At 46.7% G+C, this 25,808-nt stretch overlaps 1 pseudogene; it reads right to left on the bottom strand.

The window, feature by feature from the left end:
- Positions 1-2,259: 2,259 nt before the first annotated feature.
- Positions 2,260-25,135, bottom strand: LOC122545947 (cyclic AMP-responsive element-binding protein 1 pseudogene; annotated as a pseudogene).
- Between the last annotated feature and the right edge of the window lie 673 nt (positions 25,136-25,808).

Below are 25,808 nucleotides of genomic sequence, written 5' to 3'. Positions count from 1 at the left end.
CTATCTTTGCCAACAGCTCTCCGTCCACACATCCCGAACAGACCGCGAGGATGATCACGTGGTATAGTCTAGTCCCGCCCCTCATTCACTCTGATTGGTCGGAGGACCAACTGCCCCGCCAGGTCCTCCAGCTCTGTACCTGCCTTTCCATTTGTCCGCCGCTGACATCAATCACCCGGAGCCCATTGTTGGCTGGAGCATGCGGATTGCTTCGTGGCTTTTGTCGCTGTTCATGAGTTAAAAGAGTTAAAAATGACAACAACATCTCAAAACCACCTGATGAAGAAGCAGCAAAACTAGTGGTTCCAAATAATCCTGTTGACCAATAGCCTGGTGTTCTGTGAATTTTACTTTTGTCCTTCCCAATCCAACACCAACACCTCCAAGTCACGAATGAGGGAGGGATGTATAACATAAGAACTAGGAACGGGAGAAGGTCATCCTGCCCTTCGAGCCTGCTCTGCCATTCAATAAGATCATGGCTGATCATTTCGTGGACACAACCATTTACCCACGTTCTCACCATGTCCATAAATTAATTACTTTAAAAAAATTCTAACCTAGCTTTAAAAACGTTTTCTGAACTAGCATCAACTACTTCCCTGAGCAATGAATTCTATAGAGGTCAAGAAGTTCCTTCTCAATTCAGTCTTAAATTTGCTGACTCTAGTCATGTGGTGATGCCCTCTTGTCCTGGCTTCACCTGCCAATGGAAACATCTCTCTATTTCTATTTTATCCATTCCATTAATTATTTTATATGTTTCCATTCTTCTGAATCCCAATGAATATAATCCCAATCTACTCAGTCTCTGTTAAGCCAACCCCCTCAACTCCGGAATCAACCTAGTTAAACTCCTCTGCACCACCTCTCGTGCCAGTACATCCTTTCTCAACTAAGGAGATAAAAACTACATGTAGTACTCCAGGTGTGACCTCACCAGCACCAAATGCAGCTGGAACATTACCTCTCCTTTTAAACCCAATCCCTTCAGCAATGAAGTACAAAATTCCATTTGCTTTCTGAACTGATTGTTGTACCTGGTGACCAACCTTCATGCAGAAGGGTTCTCAGGTCCCTCTGCAGAGCAAATGATGCAACGTTTTAACATTCAACTATTTATTTTTAAATATTAGTACAACCAATGAGTATAAACTTGATATTTGCAAACATTCTATTTGATTTGACAGACCATTACCCACTCACTCAATGTATCTATATTCCTCTGCAAAGTTTCACAGTCCTCCACTCACTTTGTTCCGCTAATCATCTTAGTATCACATGCAGATTTTGACACCCGACATTTGGTTCCAACTCCAAATCACCTGGATCAATTGTAAATAATTGCAGTCCCAAAACCTATCCCTGAGGCACACTACTTATCAATGATTGCCAGCCAGATTAATACTTATTTATCCCCACACTTTGCTTCCTATTATTAAACCAATCTTCTACCCCTTACACCATGCACCCTTATATTATGCAACAGCCTCTTGCACAGTATCTTGTTGATGGTCTTTTGGAAATCCAGCTGTACCACATCCACTGGGTCCCCATTGTCCACCTTGCTTGAAATGTCTTCAAAGAATTCCAAAAGATTGGTCAAGCATGACCTGCCCTTCATGAACCCTGTGTCTGTACAATGGAACAATTTCTATTGAGATTCCCTGCTATTTCTTCCTTGATAATAGACCCAAGCATCTTTTCCACTACAGAGAATAAACTAACTGGTTTATAATTCCCCACATTTTGTCCACATCCTTTTTAAAACAGTGGCATCACTTTTGCTGTTTTCCAACCTGCTGGGACTGCCACAGAGTCCAGTGAATTTTGAAAAATTACTGCCAATGCATTTGCTATTTTTCCTGGCATCTCTTTTAGTACCCTGGGATGCATTCCATCAAGGTCAGGAGACTTTTCTATCGTTAGCTCAATTACCTCCAAACAGTCTAAAACTAGCTGTTACGTAATAATGATAGTTTCCAAATCCTCACCTACCTTAGTATCCTCCACTGTGATATCCCATAACTAAATGCTTCTTCTTATTTTCCAAAGGACCAACATTTACTTTAGCCATTCTTTTCTCATTATATATATTTATATAAACTTTTGCTCTCTGTCTTTATAGTCGGTGCTAGTTTATTTTTCTCATGTTCTATATTACTTTTCTTTATACCTCTTTTGTGGCTTTCTATTGACCTTTAATATTTTCCCAGCTCTAGTTTCTGCTGTTTTTGGCCAATTTGTACGCCTTCTCTTTCAATTTGATTTTCCAGAATAGCAACCCAATTCTCCAACCATTTCACATACTCTTTCTTCTTGCGAAGGCACTCTCGAGCTGCTTCCCTGTTTTTCATGAGGCAGATCTCACGTTTACGAGTGGTTTCTTCAGCATTTTGTGTCTGGTCTTGCAGGACTGGTGAAGATGCCATAACCATTCCCTGGTCTGCAGTGGAGGTAGGAGTTTTACGGATCTGATAGGTTTGGACATCTCTAGCAGCACCTTGTACAAGCACTTGGCTGCCAGGCACAAAGATTTGCGGTCCATCAGGGCGCTGTGCATACTGTAAAATGGCTGCTCCAACCTTGGCTGTAGCTGCGTTGGTCAGTGTTAGTGTCTGGAGTCCTTGCACTTCATCTGTACCATTGTTGGCCAGCTGAATTGCTCCCCCCTGTGTGATGGCAATGTGTTGTCTGCTGCTAGTCTGATAGATGGGTGTCTGCATCGTCATTGTAGTAATGGTTGAGACAGTCTCTTCTTCTGATTTCTCATCGATTTCTTGGCACACTAGGGGGATTAGAAGAAAGTTCATTCAAGATTTTCCTATATGAAGGCCGTCTCAATAGAATTTCTCTATGTTTCTGAGAGTCAGTCATGCTATCCACAGATTCCTGGGAGTCCTCATTTTCAAGTATTGTAGAATTCTGAACAGTCTGAACTTGAGGGGACTGCGTGACTGAGGACTGAGTTGCTTGGATAACTCCTTGAACTTGAACAGTCTGCCCATTCGTTGCACTAAAGTTACTGCTGGACCTGTTGTTAATTGGATCCCAGGCATGGTTACCTGCATGGTCACATTATATATTAATGGTCTGGATGAATGGACTGGGGGCATTCCAACGAAGTTTGCTGATGATACGAAGTTAGGTGGACAGGCAAGTAGTACTGAGGAAGTGGGGAGGCTGCAGAAGGATCTAGACAGTTTGGGACAGTGGTCCAGGAAATGGATGATGAAATTCAATGTGAGCAAACGCGAGGTCTTGCACTTTGGAAAAATGAATACAAGCACGGACTACTTTCTAAACGGTGAGAAAATTCATAAAGCCAAAGTACAAAGGGATCTGGGAGTGCTAGTCCAGGATTCTCTAAAGGTAAACATGCAGGTTGAATCCGTCATTAAGAAAGCGAATGCGATGTTGTCATTTATCTCAAGAGGGTTGGAATATAAAAGGAGCGATGTGCTACTGAGCCTTTATAAAGCTCTGGTTAGTCCCCATTTGGAGTACTGTGTCCAGTTTTGATCCCCACACTCAGGAAGGGCATACTGGCACTGGAGCGTGTCCAGCGGAGATTCACACGGATGATCCCTAGAATGGTAGGTCTAACATACGAGGAATGGCTGAGGATCCTTGGATTGTAGTCATTGGAGTTTAGAAGGTTAAGGGAGATCTAATAGAAACTTACAAGATAATACATGGCTTGGAAAGGATGGACTCTAGGAAATTGTTTAGATTAGGTGAGGAGACTAGGACCGGTGTGCACAGCCTTACAATTAGAGGGGATCAATTCAGAACAGAAATGTGAAACATTTCTTCAGCCAGAGAGTGGGGCCTGTGGAATTCATTGCCACGGAGTGCAGTGGAGGCTGGGACGCAAAATGTCTTCAAGGCAGAGATTGATAAATTCTTGATGTGACAAGGAATTAAGGGCTACGGGGAGAATGCGGGTAAGTGAAGTTGAAATGCCCATCAGCCATGATTAAATGTCGGAGTGGACTCGATGGGCCGATTGGCCTTACTTCCACTTCTATGTATTATGGTCTTATGGTCTAATTTGATCACTTTCCTCAGACACCCACTGCCAAGAATGCCTTTTCATACAGTCCTTCCTTTTCACTGGAATACACCTTTGTAAAATGTCTTTGAAAATCCTCCACTGCTCATCAACTTCCTACCATAAAATTTTTGTTTCCAGTCTACTTTGTCCAGATTCTCTCTCATTCTATTGTAGTTCCCAGTGTTCAAGCACAGGACCCAGTTATTAGATTTTATCTTCACACTCTCCATATGTATTCTAATTCAACCATACGGTAATCGCTTCTTCCCAGGGGATCCCTAACTCTGAAGTCATTAACTATTCCTGGCTCATTGCACAGGGCCAGATCTTGGATAGCTTGCTCCCTTGTCAGTTCCATTTCATACTGTTCAAGAAAACTATCATGGATACATTTAATGAACACCTCAATGCTACCTTGACTGAGCTGGAGGATAAAGTGAGGTCTGCAGATGCTGGAGATCAGAGATGGAAATGTGTTGCTGGAAAAGCGCAGCAGGTCAGGCAGCATCTAGGGAACAGGAGAATCGACGTTTCGGGCATTAGCCCTTCTTCCTGAAGAAGGGCTAATGCGCGAAACGTCGATTCTCCTGTTCCCTTGACTGAGCTGGTTCGACCAATCTACATGTAAATTAAAATCACCCAGATAATAGCTGTACCATTTTTACAGGCATTAGTTATTTATTTGTTTATTGGCCATGCCATTGTGATGTAATTATTTGGTGGCCTATACACCCCGCCTATCAGTGACTTTCTTGTTACAATTTTGACTGCATCATTCCTGTTTCTCCTAATGTATAGCAATTACAACAACAACTACTTGCATTGTATGGAATCTTTCACAATGGCAAATCTCCTAAGGTGCTTCATGGATGATCAAAACGTTGATTAAAGAGAATGATTTTAAAATACATCTTTAAAGGAGGATACAGAAGGTTAGGGAGGCTATTCCACAGACGTCTGCCCTTGACAGCTCCAACTGTGGAGGGATGCAGGTGGAGAGGCTTGGAAAGGGAACGTGCAAAGGGGAAATGGAAGAGTGCAAGCAGTGCATAAAGTCTTAAGGACAGAGGAGGTTCTAAACTCAGCCTGTCTATCATAGAGAGTATAGCTGCCTCATGGAGTTTGAGGCACTGCAACAGGTCCATGCGTGTTATGACTATAGTGCTAAAAGAGATTTCTGTTGTCTTAAACAGAGTGACGGATCTTGTATTGTGGGCTTACGAAATGACAGTGATCTCTACCAAACATGTACGAGGTAGAGTCAGGGCAATAATGAGATGCTGCAAAAGGAGGGGAACAGGTAACTCCATACAAAACCCTACTCTTTCTCGCCCATTTTCAACTCCAAAACCGGATGAGTTCTAGAAAAGCACCTTTATATCCCACCACAACAGTTTACCCCACAAACGTGGTATATGGCACAAGGAGGAGTGGAACAGACTGTATTGGGACCCTGAAACAGTTGGAAAAGACGAAAATTATCTGAGTATTGCGAGCCCCACCACATTGTATGCATTTTCTATCGTTTTTATTCGGTTCCTGACTCCCCTTGTTTTCCCTCATGAACCTGTTCAAAGTTGTTTTTACACACACCTGCACCATCTGTGAATTGAACCAAGGCCTCTCGGTCCAAGATTCGGGATATTTTCACCGCATCACAAGGCATCGACTCCAACTTCCCTTGTCCCTGAATGTTTCTGTTGCTTCGCTGCTGAGTCGCAATTGGGAAGAAGGGGCGGAACTGGAGGACAGATCAGCGTCCGGTCCTCCAACCAGAGTGAGTGAGGAGCGGGACCAATGCATTCTCGGGAGTGAACGCTTCAGGATTGGTCAGAAAGTAAACTGTTTTGCAGGATTGATCATTCTCACGACATAGTGGAGCATTAAACTCCTCTCATTAAACAATGTGAGGTTTTAAAGAAATAGTTAAGATATAAATCTGACAATGTACATATTTCCAATCGATTTACACAACTCGAGTAACAAACTTATTTTCAAACTCCCAGAACGATTGGTAATTTACATATGTGGCCGGTATGATTAAATTGGACCGAACAATCTATTTACATATCTGAATGACTGTAACCCGACAGAGCAATTGTTAATGTCTAATATTTCTCCCGTAATTCTGTGCGGTTATAAATATTCTATATAAACTCACTGATAACCTCCGACGCACGCGCAGTTTGTTTTCTATGAAGGGCATGCGCAGTGTCATATTAACCAGGACACGGCGAGATATGGAGCAGCTTTCTCCGGGTGCGGCTACGATCGGCTTCAGAGGGCGGCGTGTGGGAGACTCACTGGGACAAAGGAGCGTAAAGAATTTACAAGACGCGGATAAACGTGAAAAAACCCGAAAAAAGGCCCTCCAGACCCGGATAAGGAGATGGTGGTCTCTGTCGGAAAAGCGGCCCAGCGTCACGGCCGCCATTTGTTTGAGGGAAGAGGGAGCGCGGGCCTCAGAGCCGCCATCTTGAGAAGGAGGGCGGGGCTATCGGGGTTTAGGACAATCTGAGGAAAGACCCACCTTAGATTGCTTCACTAAAGACATGAATGCACTCGGTGGATTTTTCTTAACATCAGCAATGATTTAATACTCACTTACAGGTTTTTAATTACATATCTTTTGAAGCATTTAATTCACATTCAATGATTTGCAATCGTGGGATTTGAACCTGTGCCCAGAGCACATTTGCTGAGTTTCTGGATAAATTGTCTCACAATAATGCCACTCGGCTATCACTTCGCCTGCTCACAGGTTGCGCATCCCAGTGCAACATGAATCAAAACCCTTTCTTCCTGCACAGTTGTTTGATCTTGCACTCTGGTGATATCACTCAGTATCTCTTCATGTGGTATCCCTCACTGTTTGGGTGTAATTGTTGCCTCTGTCAGTGTCCCTCGCTCTTGCAGCTACTCCAGATCTTGAGCAAACAGAATTCTCCACCCCAGAGAGTCGATGGAGACTGGGATGTTCCAGATTTCTGTGGGACTCAGTGCCAAAAAGTGAGATAACAGAGTTTTACATAAATTATATAAATTCTGTTATCTCACTTTTTAGATTAGAATCAATCTAAACGTCAGGTCATAGATAGAGAACACAAGGGGTGAACACCTTCAACATATTGTCTAGCTATCACCATTGTTAACAGCTAACCCAAGAATGCAACCTTAAAAGAAAGGGTTTTGTGATTTACACATGAAAGGAGTGAAACTATCACTGTATTCTAACAGATGAAAGGCTTAACAGACAATCAATTCTACCATGTATAATTTCAGTTACATCACACTGCAAATGTTTGCTATAAATTCTGTGTTACGATCGAGCCCTCCACAATCACCTAATGAAGGAGCGTCGCTCCGAAAGCTAGCGTGCTTCCAATTAAACATGTTGGTCTATAACCTGGTGTTGTGTGATTTTTAACTTTATCATTGAAGAGGGTTTGTCAGCCAGAGAGACACAGGGCAGGGAGATCTGGAGCCTTCAATACGTCCTGTAGTGAAGTAAGATCACTCTCAGTGCACAGAGCAGAGAGCAATGAGAGGGCTCCAAAGATCAGCTAACAGGACATGACATAGCTATACTGCTGGAGGGGGAGCACAGTACAGACACACCCCAGGTTCAGTCACCGCCTTTACTGCAAGTTTTGCTGTACTAAGACAACATCCGGAGTGTCACAGTTATCAATCGAAGCCTGTGCTGTCTTAGTTAGCATCAGTACAAAAGAGGGGAAAGCAGGCCTTCCACGAGAGGGTGGGAATGCTGTCTGGGAATGTTCCATTCTGTGTTCCCTCTCCCACTCTGTATTTATGGCTTGTCTTATGGATCAGTGTCATCAATCATTCTAATGCCAAAAACAGTTCCTATCTCTATACTTTCCTCCCCTCTCACCAATCACTTCACACATTTGAAACCTGCTCCAGTCCAGACGACCATCCATATCTCTCTAACTGACTTCAGTCTCAACCGACCAGGAATAAGCCAATTCTGGATCTGGTATTGTGTAACGAACCATAATTGGTCAGAGACCTCGAAGTGGAGGAGCCATTGGGAAGTAGTGACCATAATACATTAAGCTTCAATCTGCAATTTGAGAGGGAGAGGGTACAGTCGGAAGTGACTACTACTGTTGAATAAAGGGAACTATGGAGCTATGAGGGAGGAGCTGGCCAAAGTTCAATGGTGCAATACATTAGCAGGGATGTCCGTGGAGGAACAATGGCGGATATTTCTGTGTATGATGCCGAAGTTGCAGGATCAGTTCATTCCTAAAAGGAAGAAAGATCCCAGGAGGAGGCATGGACGGCCGTGGCTGACGACGGAAGTTAAGAAGCATATAAAGTTAAAAGAGAAAAAGTATAATATAGCAAAGATATGTGGGAAAACTGAGGACTGGGAAGCTTGGAAAGAGCAACAGAGGATTACTAAGAAGGAAATACGCAGAGGAAAAATGAGCTACGAAGGTAAACTGGCCAATAATATAAAGGAGGATAGTAAAAGCATTTTTAAGTATGAGCAAGGCAATAAAATGGTTAGGACAAAAATTGGGCCCTTGAAGACAGAAACAGGTGAATATATTACGGGGAACAAAGAAATGGTAGAAGAATTAAATGGGTACTTCAGATCTGTGTTCACTGGGGAAGACACAAGTAATCTCCCTGAGGTAACAGTGGCTGAAGGACCTGAACGTAATGGAATTTATATTTGCCAGGATTTGGTGTTGGAGAGACTGTTAGGTCTGAAGGTTGATAAGTCTCCGGGGCCTGATGGTCTACATCCCAAGGTACTGAAGGAGGTGGCTCGGGAAATCATGGATGCGTTGGTGATTATTTTCCAGAGTTCGGTAGATTCGGGGTAGGTTCCTGAGGATTGGAGGGTGGCTAATGTTATACCAATTTTTAAGAAAGGTGGGAGAGAGTAAGCAGGAAATTATACACCAGTTAGTCTGACCTCAGTGGTGGGAAAGATGCTGGAGTCTGTTATAAAGGATGAAATTACGGCGCATCTGGATAGTCGTAACAGGATAGGACAGAGACAGCATGGATTTATGAAGGGGATATCATGCTTGACTAATCTTCTTGAATTTTTTGAGGATGTAATTCTAAAGATGGACGAGGGAGATCCAGTAGATGTAGTGTACCTGGACTTTCAGAAAGCTTTTGATAAAGTCCCACACAGGAGGTTCGTGAGTGAAATTAGGGCGCATGGTATTGGAGGCAAAGTACTAGATTGGATTGAAAATTGGTTGGCTAATAGGAAACAGAGGGTAGTGATAAACGGCTCCATTTCGGAATGGCAGGCAGTGACCAGTGGGGTACCGCAGGGATCCGTGCTGGGATCGCAGCTTTTTTACAATATATGTTAATGATATAGAAGATGATATCAGCAATAACATTAGCAAATTTGCTGATGATACAAAGCTGGGTGGCAGGTGAAATGTGATGAGGATGTGAGGAGATGAAAGGGTGACCTGGACAAGTTAGGTGAGTGGGCAGATGCATGGCAGATGCAGTCTAATATGGATAAATGTATCGTTATCCACTTTGGTGGCAAGAACAGGAAGGCAGATTGCTACCTCAATGGAATCAATTTAGGTAAAGGGGCAGTATAGAGAGATCTGGGTGTTCTTGTACACCAGTCAATGAAGGCAAGCATGCAGGTACAGCAGGTAGTGAAGAAGGCTAATACCATGCTGGCCTTCACAACAAGAGGAATTGAGTATAGAAGCAAAGAAGTGCTTCTGCAGCTGTACAGGGTCCTGGTGAGGCCACACCTGGAATACTGTGTGCAGTTCTGGTCTCCAAATTTGAGGAAAGACATTCTGGCTATTGAGAGAGTGCAGCGTAGGTTCACGAGGTCAATTCCTGGAATGGCGGGATTACCTTACACTGAAAGACTGAAGCGACTGGGCTTGTATACCCTTGAGTTTAGAAGACTGAGAGGGGATCTGATTAAGACATATAAGATTATGAAAGGATTGGACACTCTGGAGGCAGGACACATGTTTCAGCTGATGGGCGAGTGCCGAACCAGAGGATACAGCTTAAAAATACGGGGTAGACCATTTAGGACAGAGATGAGGAGAAACGTCTTCACCCAGAGAGTGGTGGCTGTGTGGAATGCTCTGCCCCAGAGGGCAGGGGAGGCCAAGTCTCTGGATTCATTTAAGAAACAGTTGGATAGAGCTCTCAAGGATTGTGGAATCAAGGGTTATGGAGATAAGGCAGGAAGAGGAAACTGATTTGGAATGATCAGCCATGATCATATTGAATAGCGGTGCAGGCTCGAAGGGCTGAATGGCCTACTCCTGCACCTATTGTCTACTGTCTATTGTCAACAACATGCCTTGTCACGATAGTCCACTTTCCTGAAGAAGGGCTTATGCCCAAAACGTCGATCCTCCTGTTCCCTAGATGCTGCCTGACCTGCTGCGCTGTTCCAGCAGCACATTTTCAGCTCTGATCTCCAGCAGCTGCAGACCTCACTTTCTCCACGATAGTCCACTCCCCCAATAACCCAAAACTTAGGGTCTGTTTCTGTGCTGCATGACTCTCTGGCCAAAGTCATCAGTGCTGACTAGGTTTCCTGAACTGAATGAGTTGCATTTCCCTGCGTTTGGCCCATGGCCCTTCAAACCTTCTTCCCTCCATGTTCTTGCCCAAATGTCTTTTCCATGTTGTAATTGTTCTTGTTTCACCCATGTGCCACTGGCAGTCCATTCGGTATATGAACCGTCCTCTGTGGAAAATGTTGCCCCTCAGCTCCTGAAGTAAATCTTTGCTCTCGTCACTCCTCAGACCTTAGCCATTCTGTTGTGGGACACAACCCCTCCCCAACATGGACTCCCCTCGGACATTACCCATCCTGCTTGGGACAAGACCACTCCAAGGTACAACTGACTTCAAGCCTTACCAATCCTGCTGTGGGACACAGACCCTCCCCGGTACAGAAGACCTTCGGGACTTACCCATCCTGCTGAGAGACACAACCACATGGGTACAGAGTCCCCTCGGGTCTTACTCATCCTTCTGTGGGACACAACCCCTCCCCGGTACAGACTCCCCTTGGGTCTTGCCCATCCTCCTGAGGGACACAACCCCTCCCTGGTACAGACTCCCCTTGGGTCTTACTCATCCTTCTGTGGGACACAATCCCTCCCCAGTACAGACTCTCCTCGGCCTTACCCATCCTGCTGAGGGAATCAACCCCTCCCCGGTACAGAAGACCTTTGGGCCTTACCCACCCTGCCGTGGGACACAACCCCTCCCCGGTAAAGACTCCCCTTGGGTCTTACCCATCCTGCTGTTGGACACAGCCACTCCCCGGTGCAGACTCCCCTCGAGCCTTACCCATCCTGCTGTGGGACACAACCCCTCTACGGGTTGGATTCCCCTCAGATCTTACCCATCCTGCTGTGAGACACAACCCGTCCCCAGTACAGACACCCCTCCGGCCTTACCCATCCTGCTGTGGGACACAATCTCCCCTGTACAGATTTCCCTCGGACATTACCCATACTTGTCCAAGGTCTTGCCCATCCTGCTGTAGGACACGGCCATTTCCTGGTACAGACTCCCCTCGGGCCTTCCCAATCCTGCTGTAGGACGCAGCAACTCCCTGGTACAGAGTCCCCTATGGCCTTATTCATCCTGCTGTGGGAGACAACCCCTGCCCGGTACAGAGTCCCCTCGGGCCTTACTCATCCTGCTGTGGGAAGCAGCCACTCCCCAGTACAGAGTCCCCTCGGGCCTTACCCATTTTGCAGTGGGACACAACCCCTGCCGGGTACAGACTCCCCTCGGGCCTTACCCAGCCTGCTGTGGGACAGGTTGACAATCTTTTGGATAGAATCCCTCCAGTGTGGAAACAGGCCTTTGGTCCAGCAAGTCCACACCGACACGCGAGACATACCCCGCTCAAAATAGCTTTAAAATACATAGAAAGAGTGATCACTGAATTGGTTAAAAACTCCGCAGTTACATTGGGCAGTTTAAAAGTCTCGCTGTATTGGTGATATGTTCCTTTTCTCAAACAGGTAACATTTTTATTAAAGCAGCAGATGTTCATTGTGAGAGTGTGTCTGTTAAACTAGAATCTGTTCTGTTCTCTGTGTAACAGGCTGTTGTTGTGTGCGATGGACTGTCACTAACAGTGTAATTGACCTGTGAGTCCTTGATCAGGTTTCCTTTGTTTCAAAATCTAGTGATCAGTGAACTACACATCCGCTCTTCTTAGCGAAAACAAAGAATCATTTCTCAACGAAAAAAACGGCACATCACAAAGCTATTTCATCGAATTCTGGCACACACCACCGACCAGTGCATCTGGTAAGTCTGTTTCCTGGATAATTCTGAACTCGATCTGTAACTCTAAAAGTATCTGTATTGCTTGCCAGTTTGTTTAGAATTCAGCCTCTTTGTTTTGAGCTGTTGTGATGCAGGCGGTGGCTTCATTCTGTCTCTGCCAAGCTTGTTTTCTCCTTCTGCTGTTAATCTGGGAGATTCCTTTCTGCAGGTTAGAATATTCAGTGACTGAACTTTGAATGATTTTGACTCTAACAGAGCAGTGGCCTTGTTTTCAGCTCATTATTCACTTTCCATTTCCTGGTTGTGCTGAATGTTACAGAAACAGGCTCTGAGCAATGTTTCCATTCACTTGTATTGGATTCATTAAGAATCACGTGGTCATTCAGTTTCAGGCTGATGGATCAGTTTCTCTGTCCTATTAGATGATGCCACTTGTTCAGTTTCCGATGACTCACCTCAGTGTCAGTCCATCAGCTGCTGAAACCCTCCATCCAGCATTTGTTCCCTCTCACCATGACTACTGCAACACAGTCCCAGCTTGTCTCCAACATTCTACCTCTATATACTCATGATCACCTCGGATTCTACTGTCAGTATCCGTACAGCAAGTCACGTAAGTCATCCACCTCCATTTCACGCTGCTCTACATTACATTCAGTCCAAATGTAATTTCAGAATTCCATTCATTGCGTTTAAAAACACCCATTATCTTGTCCTGTCCAAGCATCCAGGTTCCATCAGGTAGGTGGGTGTCCGCGTGGTTGGGTTGGAGCAACAGCAAGACACAGAGGATCATACAGGGGACAAATATGGTGTTGGATGCGGGATGTTTAAGGAGAGAGAGCTGGTGTATTGTTGGGGATAGCTTCTAAGGGGAGTGGCACAGCGGTTGCCAGGTTTATAGCACCACAACTCAATGGCTTGAGTTATTGGGAGAGGTTGGACAAGCTGGGACATTTTTCTTCAGAGCAGAGGAGACATAAGTGAGATCTTATAGAAATTATATGATCATGGATAGGGTGAATGCATTCACACTTTTTCCCAGGGTAGAAGAATTGAGGACTAGAGGGCATCAATTTAAGGTTAGAGGGGAAAGAATAAAAGGGAACGTTAGCAGCAACTTTTACTGTGGCTGCGTCCAAGACTCCAGGATGGGGTGTTGTATCCCTGGTGCCTGGGCCAAGGACATCTCTGAGCATTTGCTTGAAATTCTGAATTGGGAGAATGGGAGGCCAGAAGTCATGGTGCACATTGCTACCAACGACACGGGTAGACAAAGGGATGAGATCCTGAGGAGTAAGCACAGGAAGTAGGGAACGACTGAAGAGCAGGACCTTGAAATAGTAATATAAAGGAGGGGAGGGACCATAGTGGACCTTATATTGCTGAATGAGCCTGGCCAGGTGACTGACTTTTCAGTGGGAGACCATTTTGGAAACCGTGATCACAACTTAAGTTTTTTTTTAAGGCAGCTCCGAATAAATGGGATGTTTCTTAATTGTGGGATTGCAAATGATGTCAGTATTAGGCAGGAGCGAGGGAGTATTAATTGGGAGCATCTGTCATTAGACAATGCCACATTGGGCACGTGGGAGTTAGTTAAAGGATGGCTGATCGGAGTTCACGACAAGTATGTTCCAGTAAGAAGGAGGGATAAGGTTGGTAATGGAAGGGCACCTTGGATAACAAGGGAGGCTGGGAATTTAGTCAAAAGGTGAAAAAAAATCCCATGCAAGGTTGGGAAGCAAGAATTGGACATGGCATGTGAGGAATGTTAAAAAACAAAAGCTGGAAGGAACCTGAACAGAGAACGAGCAGATCAAGGAGGGACCATGCCCTTCGCAAGGAGGGTTAAAGTGAATCCCAAATCGTTCTGGAGATAATTACCCACAAGAGGATATGAACATGGATCGTTACAGCATAGTTCAGGTCTTTTGGCCCTCAATGTTGCACTGACCTGTGAAAAAAATCTGATGCCTATCTAACCTACACCCTTCCAATATTACCCATATGTATGTCCAATGCCCATTTAAATGCCCTTTGCATCAGCGATTCTACTACTGTTGCAGGCAATTAAGTCACCTCTCTACTTTCTTCTCTCCAATAAAACAGCTTCCATTCCCTCAGCCTTTCCTTGTAAGACCTTCCTTTCATACCAGGCCATATCCCAGGAATTGTCCTCTGAACCCTTTCCAAAGTTTACACATAACTAGGAAGAAGGTCTGGCCAGATAAGACTGAAGGAAGGAACTTGTACTTGAAGACAGCGGAAGTGGACGAGATCCTAAATAATTACTTTGCATCGGCATTCACCCAGGAAAATGATATAGGGGATAATGAGATTTCTGTGGAGCATGCTAATGTGCTCGGGCATTTTTGAGGTCGAGAAAGGAGCGTTAGATTTCTTGAAGATCATTAAAATGGATTACTCCTGAGGGCCCGATGCTAACTACCCCAGGTTATTTGAGAAAGGCAAGACAGGTGATTTTTGGGGTCTTGGCCATGATTTTTGAATCCTCGCTAGCCACTGGAAAGATCGCAGAGGACTGGTGAGTAGCTTATGGTGTTCCTCTCTTCAAGAAGGGAAAAAGGGACAGTCCAGGAAATTATAGCCTCGAGAGTCTCACCTCAGTGGTTGGGAAGCTTTGGACAGAATTCTTACGGATAGGATTTATGCGCATTTGGTAAAGAATGACCTAATTAGGGACAGTCGGCGCAGCGTCATGAGATGCACAGGGTTGACGCTTCAAATGTTTTACCCAGAGTTGAAATATCTTTACTAGAGAATGTGCATTTAAGGTGAGAGGGGGAGAGCTCAAAGGAGATGTGAGGGTTAATATGTTTTCTACAGAGTTGTCGGAATCTGGAACATATTGCCAGGGATAGTGGAGGAGGCAGAAATGAGAGGGGTGTTTAAAGGTTTTTTGGGTAAGCACGTGAATATGCAACGACATGGAACAAAGATAGGCAGAAAGGATGAGTTTAATTTGGTGTCACATTCAGCACAACATTCTGCGCTGAAGGGCCCGTTTCTGTGCTGTGCTGTTCTTTGTTGTGTTTCTTTTGTGACAACATGACGGTGAACCCCTCTGTTAATTAAACCAAACACCCAGAAACGTTCACCTCCCCACATAATCTGTTAAAGTCTGAGTGACAGAAAATTCACAAATTCCACTATTTAATGTAAATAGCATCAATTTATTTTTAATTCGAAAAGTGAATATTAAACAACTATTCATAAGTCTAAGCTCTCCCTTTCTCTTCACTGCTTATTATCTGCCTCCAGCTCTATAACTATATGTTATTTCAGTCAGACACTTATTAAAATTACATCAATTTAATTTCAAACCGATACAGTGACTCGTGTCTTTCTGCTTCCTGGGTCGTCGTAGTCTTCTTTTACTCTGAGTATGTTTCATATGAAAAGGCACCCTTTGGTTGAGAGACTTTCCTAATTTCTTGGCGAGAAAGATGTTAACTCTCCCAGACAGCAGTTACTCTCTGATCAGTTTTTAAAATGTCTGCATTTTAATTGCCGCCATTAGACCATCTCATTGGCTTGATGCTGGCAAAACAATAAATTCAAATTCGATTGGGTTTTGGAATCTTGAGGTATAATTTAAACGGATAGGTTAAATTTGAATTATTGTCAAAACATCAACCAGCTCAGGTCTATATTTCACAGCCAAATGTTACATTTGTTTGCTTTCCCAGTACTCTGGGATTGCTGGCCAGTCATATACGGTACACAGGTTAGTGGTAAGCTCTCATTTCAGAAGAGCGTTTTCTCTCTCTCTCACCTTCAACTTTATAACACTTTGAGCATTATCTTATCAGGAAGTTCATTTATTAAAGTGACAAGCAGCAGATTGTTTGCATGACATTTTTAGCTTAATATTTCAATTTCAACATAAAACAATGGCTTGTGTTTGTGAGAGGATCTTGTTGCTGTGTGCAACAGACTGTCATTAATAAGATTATGCTCCCGATAATGCAGATTTCCTTTGTCTGTAAATTCTGCACGAAGTGATGTAAACACCTGGAAAGGGGTTTGGTTTTCCAATGTTATTTCCATTAATGTACTTAGTGGAACCTGAGGCAGACAGATGGACACAGATGGGTGCAAATTTGTTTTCTTCCCTGAAGGAAGCACACGCTGCCATCAGAGTATTTGTAAAAGAAGGGCACTGACTCATTCCTGGGACTGGAGGTTGTTTACAAAGTGGGACTAAGTGGGTGAGTACTGCATGTGAATAAGAAGTGTTTTCATGGAATTGGATATTTTTACCAAAGAGATTGGCATGGTTAATGTTAGCAGCTGTCTCTGCTGCTAGGAATCTACAATGGGTCACAGTCTCAGGACTGGAGAGCAGCCTGAGTGACCGAGATAAGGAGAAATGACTTCACTCAAACACCTGGGAATCTGTGATCATTTCCACCTCAAGAACGGAATCACTGACTACATTCCAGAGAATAATTTGCAATGTTTGCGATACTAAGTGAATCAAAAGATGTTGCAGAAACTGGGTGAGTTCTGAAAAGTTAACGATGATGTTACTAAAATGAACACAAATACTGTGGCTGCTGGAAATTTGAAACAGACCGGCCGCAACTGTGGAGAGAGAGAAGCAGAGTTAATGTATTGCATTTGATGTAACTTTTAAGCAGAACAAAGAATGTTATTAGCTGTGGTCAGACTCCTGGGTCTAAATGGTATCGTTCTGTCCGTGTGGTTGAAGTTTTTTTTTGGAGAAACAATCCCCTCATTTGCTTGACTGTGGCACTATGATTGCGATATTGAAACAGCAAGGACTCTTTCTGGGTCTCATTGATGTCTGGGTGTAAATTAGAGTCCATTGCTCATCGCTGACTCTGTAGGCAGTTCTGATACATGGAAATATTCAATTTAAAATGTTGATCTTGCAAAACAGGAATATTTTCTCCCAGACAGGGAATCAGGCGTCCATTACTGATCCTCACTGACCATGACAGGACTCAAACCGAGAGATTTATTTTTGTGACTGACACAGTCAGATGTGGTGTACATAGCTCGCACAGTCCTGTCCGTCCACACATCCCGGCTTCCGGACTCTGAATCAGAGGATCTCGATGGAGAAACCCTTCCAAAAGCTGGGACAATCCAAGACATACCCAATATCCACATTTTCCCTCATGGGGAGTACCTGAAAGGTTGTCTGTCAGGATCACAACGGATATTTCTATAATATTTACTCAGTTAATTGTTAGGACAGAGAGATTCACTGGATGCCCAGATTGTCAGCTTGAAGAGTAGTCACTGCTTTGGTGTAGGAAATGGAAGGGTATCATTTGGATTGTTCATATACCCATTTGTAGAGGGGGCTATAGCTTTCATTGTGAGTGGGAGATTGAGAGAAGCTCATTTAGCGTGGTGGTGGGGATGTTTATACAAATTTTCAGGAACGGATCAATACATCAGAGGAATGTGTCAGTATTTAGAGGGGGCTCCGAGAGGGGTAGGGGGGGGAATGTGTCAGTGTTTACAGGGGGCTCCGAGAGGGGTGGGCAGGGGAATGTGTCAGTATTTTGACGGGGCTCCGAGGGGGGTGGGACGGAATGTGTCAGTGTTTACAGGGGGCTCCGAGGGGGGTGGAGGGAAATGTGTCACCGCCCAAAACGGCTCCCATCAAACCCGTCCGAATCTGTCCCCCCCACCCCGACCGACACCGTTCCCCTCCCAACCCTGTGCAACGCCGTTCCCCCAACCACGTCCAACCCCTTTGCCCCCAAGCCCGTTGCCACCAATCCCAGAGTGCCTAAGGGAATCCTCAGAGTATGTGAGGGAGTACCCAGAGTGTGACAGGGAGGGTCCCAGGGAGTCCCAGATTGTGTGAGAGAGTGCCATGGTGTGTAAGGGAATCCCCAAGTGTAAGAGAGAATCACAGAATGTCCCAGAGTGTGTGTGCGCGAGAGAACGTCCCGAGGTTGTGGGGGGGGGGGGGGTGTGGGGGAGAGGATCCCTTGTGGTGGGGGGCGCGGTTTCACACGTCAGAGTGTCTCGGGGTGGGGAGGCGCACGCGTCCCAGGGGTGTGCGCTCACGTGAGAGAGCGTCCCTGGGTGTTCCAGAGTGTGTGAGGGAATCTGGATCAATGGTGCTGGAAGAGCACAGCAGTTCAGGCAGCATCCGAGGAGCTTCAGCAAAATCGACGTTTCGGGCAAAAGCCCTTCATCAGGAATAAAGGCAGAGAGCCTGAGTGGAGAGATAAGCTAGAGGAGGGTGGGGGTGGGGAGAGAGTACCATAGAGTACAATAGGTGAGTGGGGGAGGAGATGAAGGTGATACGTCAGGGAGGAGAGGGTGGAGTGGATAGGTGGAAAAGGAGCTGGGCAGGTCGGACAAGTCAAGGGGACAGTATTGAGCTGAAGGTTTGAAACTAGGCTGAGGTGGGGGAAGGGGAAATGAGGAAGCTGTTGAAGTCCACATTGATGCCCTGGGGTTGAAGTGTTCTGAGGCGAAAGATGAGGCGTTCTTCCTCCATGCGTCTGGTGGTGAGGGAGCGGCGGTGAAGGAGGCCCAGCACCTCCATATCCTCGGCAGAGTGGGGTGGGGGGGAGTTGAAATGTTGGGCCACGGGGCGGTTTGGTTGATTGGTGCGGGTGTCTCGGAGATGTTCCCTAAAGCGCTCTGCTAGGAGGCGCCCAGTCTCCCCGATGTAGAGGAGTCCGCAACGGGAGCAACGGATATAATAAATGATATTAGTGGATGTGCAGGTAAAATTTGATTGATATGGCAGGCTCCTTTAGGGCCTTGGATAGAGCCGAGGGAGGAAGTGTGGGCACAGGTTATACAGTTCCTGCGGTGGCAGGGGAAAGTGCCAGGATGAGAGGGTGGGTCGTAGGGGGCGTGGACCTGACCAGGTAGTCACCTTGTGTGAGGGAATCTCAGAGTGTGTACCCAGAGTGTGTGGGAGAGGTTCCCAGTGTCCCAGAGTATGTAAGGGAATCCCGGAGTGCGTGTGAGTGTCCCAGAGTGTGTTTGCGAGTCCCAGAGTGTGTAAGGGAATCAGAGTGTCCAAGAGTGTGTGGGAGAGGGTCCCAGAGAGTGTAAGGGAATCCCAGAGTGTGTGGGAGAGGGTCCCAGTGTCCCAGAGTGTGTGTGGGAGAGTGTGAGTCCCAGAGTCCCAGATTGCGTAAGGGAATCCCAGAGTGTGTGGGCGAGGGTCCCAGTGTCCCAGATTAGGTAAGGTATTCCCAGAGTGTTAGGGATTCCTCGAGTGTGTGAAAGAATTCCAGTGTGTCCCAGAGTATGTGAAGGAATCCCAGAGTGTGTACTCAGAGTGTGTGGGAGAGGGTCCCAGTGTCCCAGAGTGTGTGGGAGAGAGTGTGAGTCCCAGATTGCGTAAGGGAATCCCAGAGTGTGTGGGCGAGGGTCCCAGTGTGCCAGATTGCGTAAGGGAATCCCACAGTGTCCCAGAGTGTGTTAGGGATTCCTAGAATGTGTGAGAGAATCCCAGAGAGTCCCAGAGTGTGAAAGGGAATCCCAAAGTGTGAAATGGAATCTCACAGTGAGTGAGAGAGAGTCCCAGAGTGAGTGACAGAGTCCCAGAGTCCCACGGTGTGTAAGGGAATCCCTGAGTGTAAGAGAGAATCCCCGAGTGTCCCAGTGTTTGTAACGGAATCCCAGAGTGAGTGAGAGAGTCCCAGGGGTGAGTGAGAGAGTCCCAGGGGTATGTGAGAAAGTCCCAGAGTCCCGTGGTGTGTAAGGGAATCCTCGAGTGTATGAGAGAATCTCCGAGTGTCCTATTGTTTGTAACGGAATCCCAGAGTGAGTGAGAGAGTCCCAGGGGTGAGTGAGAGAGTCCCAGGGGTATGTGAGAGAGTCCCAGAGTCCCATGGTGTGTAAGGGAATCCTTGAGTGTATGAGAGAATCCCCGAATGTAAGAGAGAATCACAGAATTTTCCCAGAGTGTGCCAGAGTGTGTAAGGGAATCCCAGAGTGTCCGAGAGGACACGCCGTACTGGTCTCTTACCCTCCCTCGATCTCTTCATAGCTAACTGCCCCCCCCCCCACCCCGCCGCTAGTTGAATTTGTCCGAGAGTGTTTAACAGAATCCCAGGGTGTGTGTGAGAGATTCCCAGGTTGTGTGTGAGAGAGTCCCAGGGTGTACCAGAGTGTGAGAGATTCCCAGGATGTGCCAGAGGGAATCCCAGAGTGTATGAGAGGGAATCCTAGAGTGTGTAAGAGAATCCCAGAATGTGTCAGAGTGCGTGAGAGAATCCCAGAGTGTCCCAGAGTGTGTGATAGAAACCCAGAGTGCCCCAGGGTGTGTGTGAGAGAATCCCAGGATGTGTGTGAGAGAATCCCAGAGTGTCCAAGAGTGTGTAAGGGTATCCCAGAGCGTGTGGGCGAGGGTCCCAGTGTCCCAGGGTGTGTAAGGGAATCCTAGGGTGTGTGAGAGAGTCCCAGTGTCCCAGATCGCGTAAGGGAATCCCAGTGTGTGTTAGGGATTCCTAGAGTGTATGAGAGAATCCCAGAGTGTCCCAGAGTGTGTGAGAGAATCTCATAGTGCCCCCGAGTGTGTAAGGGAATCCCAGAGTGTGTAACGGAATCCCACAGTGAGTGAGAGAGAGTCCCAGAGTCCATGGTGTGTAAGGGAATCCCCGAATGTTAGAGCGATTCCCCGAGTGTGCCAGAGCGTGCGAGAGACCCCCAGTGATTGTAAGAGAATCACAGTGTCCCGGAGTGAGTGGGAAAGGTTCCCAGTATCCCAGAGTAAGTGGGAGAGGGTCCCAGTGTCCCAGAGTGTGTGAGGAAGTCCCAGGTTGTGTGAGACAGTCCCAGGTTGTGTGAGAGAGTCCCAGAATGTGTGAGAGAATCCCATAGTGTCCCAGAGTGTGTGAGAGAGGGTCCCCGTGTCCCAGATTGCGTAAGGGAATCCCAGAGTGTGTGAGAGGGAATCCCAGAGTGGGCGAGAGAATCCCAGAGTGTCCCAGGGTGTGTGCGAGAGTCCCAGTGTCTCAGATTGCATAAGGAAATCCCAGATTGTGTTAGAGATTCCTAGAGTGTGTGAGAGAATCCCAGAGTGTGCAACAGAATCCCACAGCGAGAGAGAGAGAGAGAGTTCCAGAGTGAGTGAGAGAGTCCCAGAAACCCATGGTGTGTAAGGGAATCCCCGAATTTTAGAGAGATTCCCCGAGTATGCCAGAGTTTGCGAGAGAACCCCAGTGAGTGTAAGAGAATCACAGTGTCCCAGAGTGTGTGTGTGTGTGAGGGAGTCCCAGAGTGTGTGTGAGAGAATCCCAGAGTGTGTGGGCGAGGATCCTCGCGTCCCAGATTGCCTAAGGGAATCCTAGAGTGTCCCAAAGTGTGCAAATGATTCCTAGAGTGTGTGAGAGAATCCCAGAGTGTGTGTGAGGGAGTCCCAGAATGTGTGAGACAATCACAGAGTGTGTGAGAGATTCCCCGAGTGTGCGAGATAATCCCAGTTTGCGTAAAAGAATAACAGTGTCCCAGAGTGTGTGGGTGTGGGTCCCACAGTGCGTGGGAGAAGGTCTCAGTGTCCCAAGTTGTCTGGGAGAGTCCCAGAGTGTGTCAGAGAATACCATAGTGTCCCGGAGTGTGTAACGGAATCCCAGAATGTGAGAGAGAATCACAGTGTCCCAGAGTGTGTGAGAGTGTCCAGAGTGTGTGAGAGAGAATCCCAGAGTCCTATGGTGTGTAAGGGAATCCTCGAGTGTAAGATAAAATCACAGAATGTCCCAGAGTGTTTAAGGGAAACCCAAAGTGTGTGTGTGAGTGAGTGAGTCCCAGGCTGTGTGTGTGTGAGTCAGTCCCATGCTGTGTGTGTGTGAGTCAGTCCCAGGCTATGTGTGTGTGAGTCAGTCCCAGGTTGTGTGTGACCGAGTGAGTCCCAGGCTGTGCGTGTGTGTGTGCGCGAGTGAGTCCCAGGCTGTGTGTGTGTGTGTGCGTGTGTGAGTGAGTGAGTCAGTCCCAGGCTGTGTGTGTGTGAGTCAGTACCAGGCTGTGTGTGTGTGTGAGTCAGTACCAGGCTGTGTGAGTGAGTGAATGAGTCAATCCCAGGCTGTGTGTGTGTGTGTGTGTGTGAGTGAGTGAGTCCCAGGCTGTGTCCCACACTCACACCATCACACGAACATTGACCGCCTCACACTCACTCACTCCATCGCCATCACCCCGACACCCTCACACTAACTCCATCAGCGTCGCCCTGACCCCCTCATACTCACTCCATCACTCTTACCCTGACGCCTCAAACTGACTTCCACACTGTCAATCTGAACCCCTCACACTCACTCCATCACACTCACCCTGTCCCTCTCACACTCGCTCCATCACTGTCACACTGACCCCCTCACACTCACTCCATCACCGTCACCGTGACCCCCTCACACTCACTCCATCACCGTCTTCCTGACCACCTCACACTCACGTGATAACAGTCACACTGAACCCCACACACTCACTCGGTCACCGTCACCGTGAACCCCTCACACTCACTCCATCAAGTCTGCCAGACCCCCTCAAACTCACTCCATCACAGTCCTCCTGACCACCTCACACTTACGCGATTACAATCACCTTGACCCCCTCACACTCACACCATCACCGTCACCCTGAACCCCACAAACTCACTCCAACACCATCATACTGATCCCCTCACCCTCACACCATCAACATCACACTCATCTCCTCACAATCACTCCATCACTGTCACCCAGTCCGCCTCACACTCACAACATCACCGTCACCCTGACACCCTCACACTCACTCTTTTACCGTCCCCCTGTCCCCCTCACACTCTCACCATCAACGTCACCATAACCCCCTCACACTCACTCCATCACCGTCACACTGACTCCCTCACACTCACTCCATCATCCTCACCCTGACCCACTCACAATCACTCCATCACCGTCACACTGACCCCCTCATACTCACTCCATTACCATCACCCTGATTCCCTCACATTAACTCCATCAGTGTCACCCTGACCTCCTCACACTTACTCCATCACCGTCACCCTGACCTCCTCACACTCACTCCATCAGTGTCACCCTGACACCCTCAGAAAAATTCATTCACCATCACCCTGACCACCTCACACCCACTCCATCACGGTCACCCTGACCCCCTCACATTCGCTCCATCACTGTCACCCTGACCCGTTCACACTCACTGCGTCACCGTCACCCTGACCACCACACACATTCACTCCAACACCATCACACTGCTCCCCTCACCCACACTCCATCAACATCACACCCATCCCTTTACACTCACTCCATCACTGTCACACTGACCCCCTCACACTCACTCCATCATCCTCACCCTGACCCTCTTACACTCATTCCATTACCGTCACCCAGACCGTCTCACACTCAGTCCATCATTCTCAGTTTGTTTAGAATTCAGCCTCTTTGTTCTCAGCTGTTGTGATGCAGGGGGTGGCTTCATTCTGTCTCTGCCAAGCTTGTTTTCTCCTTCTGCTGTGATTCTGGGAGATTCCTTTCTGCAGGTTAGAATATTCAGTGGCTGAACTTTGAATGATTTTGACTCTAACAGAGCAGTGGCCTTGTTTTCAGCTCATTATTCACTTTCCATTTCCTGGTTGTTTTGAATGTTACAGAAACAGGCTGTGAGCAATGTTTCCATTCACTCGTATTGGATTCATTGAGAACCACGTGGTCGGTCAGTTTCAGGCTGATGGATCAGTTTCTCTGTCCTATTAGATGATGCCACTTGCTCAGTTTCCGATGGCTCACCTCAGTGTCAGTCCATCAGCTGCTGAAACCCTCCATCCAGCATTTGTTCCCTCTCACATGACTACTGCAACACAGTCCCAGCTTGCCTCCAACATTCTACCTCTATATACTCACGATCACCTCGGATTCTACTGTCAGTATCCGTACAGCAAGTCACGTAAGTCATCCACTTCCATTTCACGCTGCTCTACATTACATTCAGTCCAAATGTAATTTCAGAATTCCATTCATTGCGTTTAAAAAACACCCATGATCTTGTCCTGTCCATGCATCCAGGTTCCATCAGGTAGGTGGGTGTCCGCGTGGTTGGATTGGAGCAACAGCAAGACACAGAGGACCATACATGGGACAAATATGGTGTTGGATGCGGGATGTTTAAGGAGTGAGAGCTGGTGTATTGTTGGGGATTGCATCTCAGGAGAGTGGCACAGCGGTTGCCAGGTTTATAGCACCACAACTCAATGGCTTGAGTTATTGGGAGAAGTTGGACAAGCTGGGATATTTTTCTTCAGAGCAGAGTAGACATAAGGGAGATCTTATAGAAATGTATATGATCATGGATAGGGTGAATGCATTCACACTTTTTCCCAGGGTAGAAGAATTGAGGACGAGAGGGCATCAGTTTAAGGTTAGAGGGGAAAGAATAAAAGGGAACCTTACCAGCAACTTTTACTGTGGCTGCGTCCAAGACTCCAGGATGGGGTGTTGTATCCCTGGTGCCTGGGTCAAAGACATCTCTGAGCATTTGCTTGAAATTCCGAATTGGGAAAATGGGAGGCCAGAGGTCATGGTGCACATTGCTACCAACAACACGGGTCGACAAAGGGATGAGGTCCTGAGGAGTAAGCACAGGAAGTAGGGAACGACTGAAGAGCAGGACCTTGAGGGTAGTAATCACTGCGTTACCACCAGTCCCATGTGCTTGTGAGACAAGAAATTGAAAGATAGCAGAGATGAATGCATAGCTGAAGAGCTGGTACAGGGGGAGAGTTTCAGGATCTTGAATCATTGGGACCTCTTCTGGAGCAGGGGTGACCTGAACTAGAGGGGAACTGATATCCTCACAGGGGGGCTTGCTCCTGCTACAGGGGAAGGGTTTAACCTCGAATGGCAAGGTCCTGGGAATCACAGCAGCAGGGCAGCACGTGGGGCGTAAGGAAGGTCGGAAGATGTATACGAGTCAATCAGAAAGGAAATACAGAGAAATGAACACCATAGTACGAATGGGCTGATTGTGTTAATTTCAACACAGGGCGCAACATACCTAAGGTAGTTAAGCTTAGATCCGATATTGTGGCCATTCCAGAGATTAGGTTCGGAAATGGACAGCACTGGCTGCGCAATATTCCAGGGTTTCATTGTTTCAGATAAAATGGAAAGGAGGGGAAAAGAGGTGGAGGAGTTGCATTACCAATTGGGTGAATGTTCCGTCTGCATTCAGGACATACTGGAGGGGCTCACCCATTGAGGCAACGTGGATAAGAAGGATGCAGTTGATGGGATTATACTGTAGGACCCTCAATCTGCCAATGATACCTCGAGGTACAAATATCTCGGCATTTATGAAACGAGGCAATAACAACAGAGTTCTCAAAGTGACTTTAACTTCCCCACCATTTGCTGGCACTACTTTAGAGCAAGAGGCTGAGATGGTGCAGAGTTAATTAAGTGTATCCAAGAGG

The sequence above is a fragment of the Chiloscyllium plagiosum genome, unplaced genomic scaffold, assembly GCF_037043375.1.
Source record: "Chiloscyllium plagiosum isolate Xiang-an unplaced genomic scaffold, Cpla_swu_hap1 HiC_scaffold_44, whole genome shotgun sequence".
Classification (NCBI taxonomy): domain Eukaryota; kingdom Metazoa; phylum Chordata; class Chondrichthyes; order Orectolobiformes; family Hemiscylliidae; genus Chiloscyllium; species Chiloscyllium plagiosum.
The sequence above is the reverse complement of the archived record's forward strand: the minus strand, read 5'-3'. Positions and strand labels throughout refer to the sequence as shown.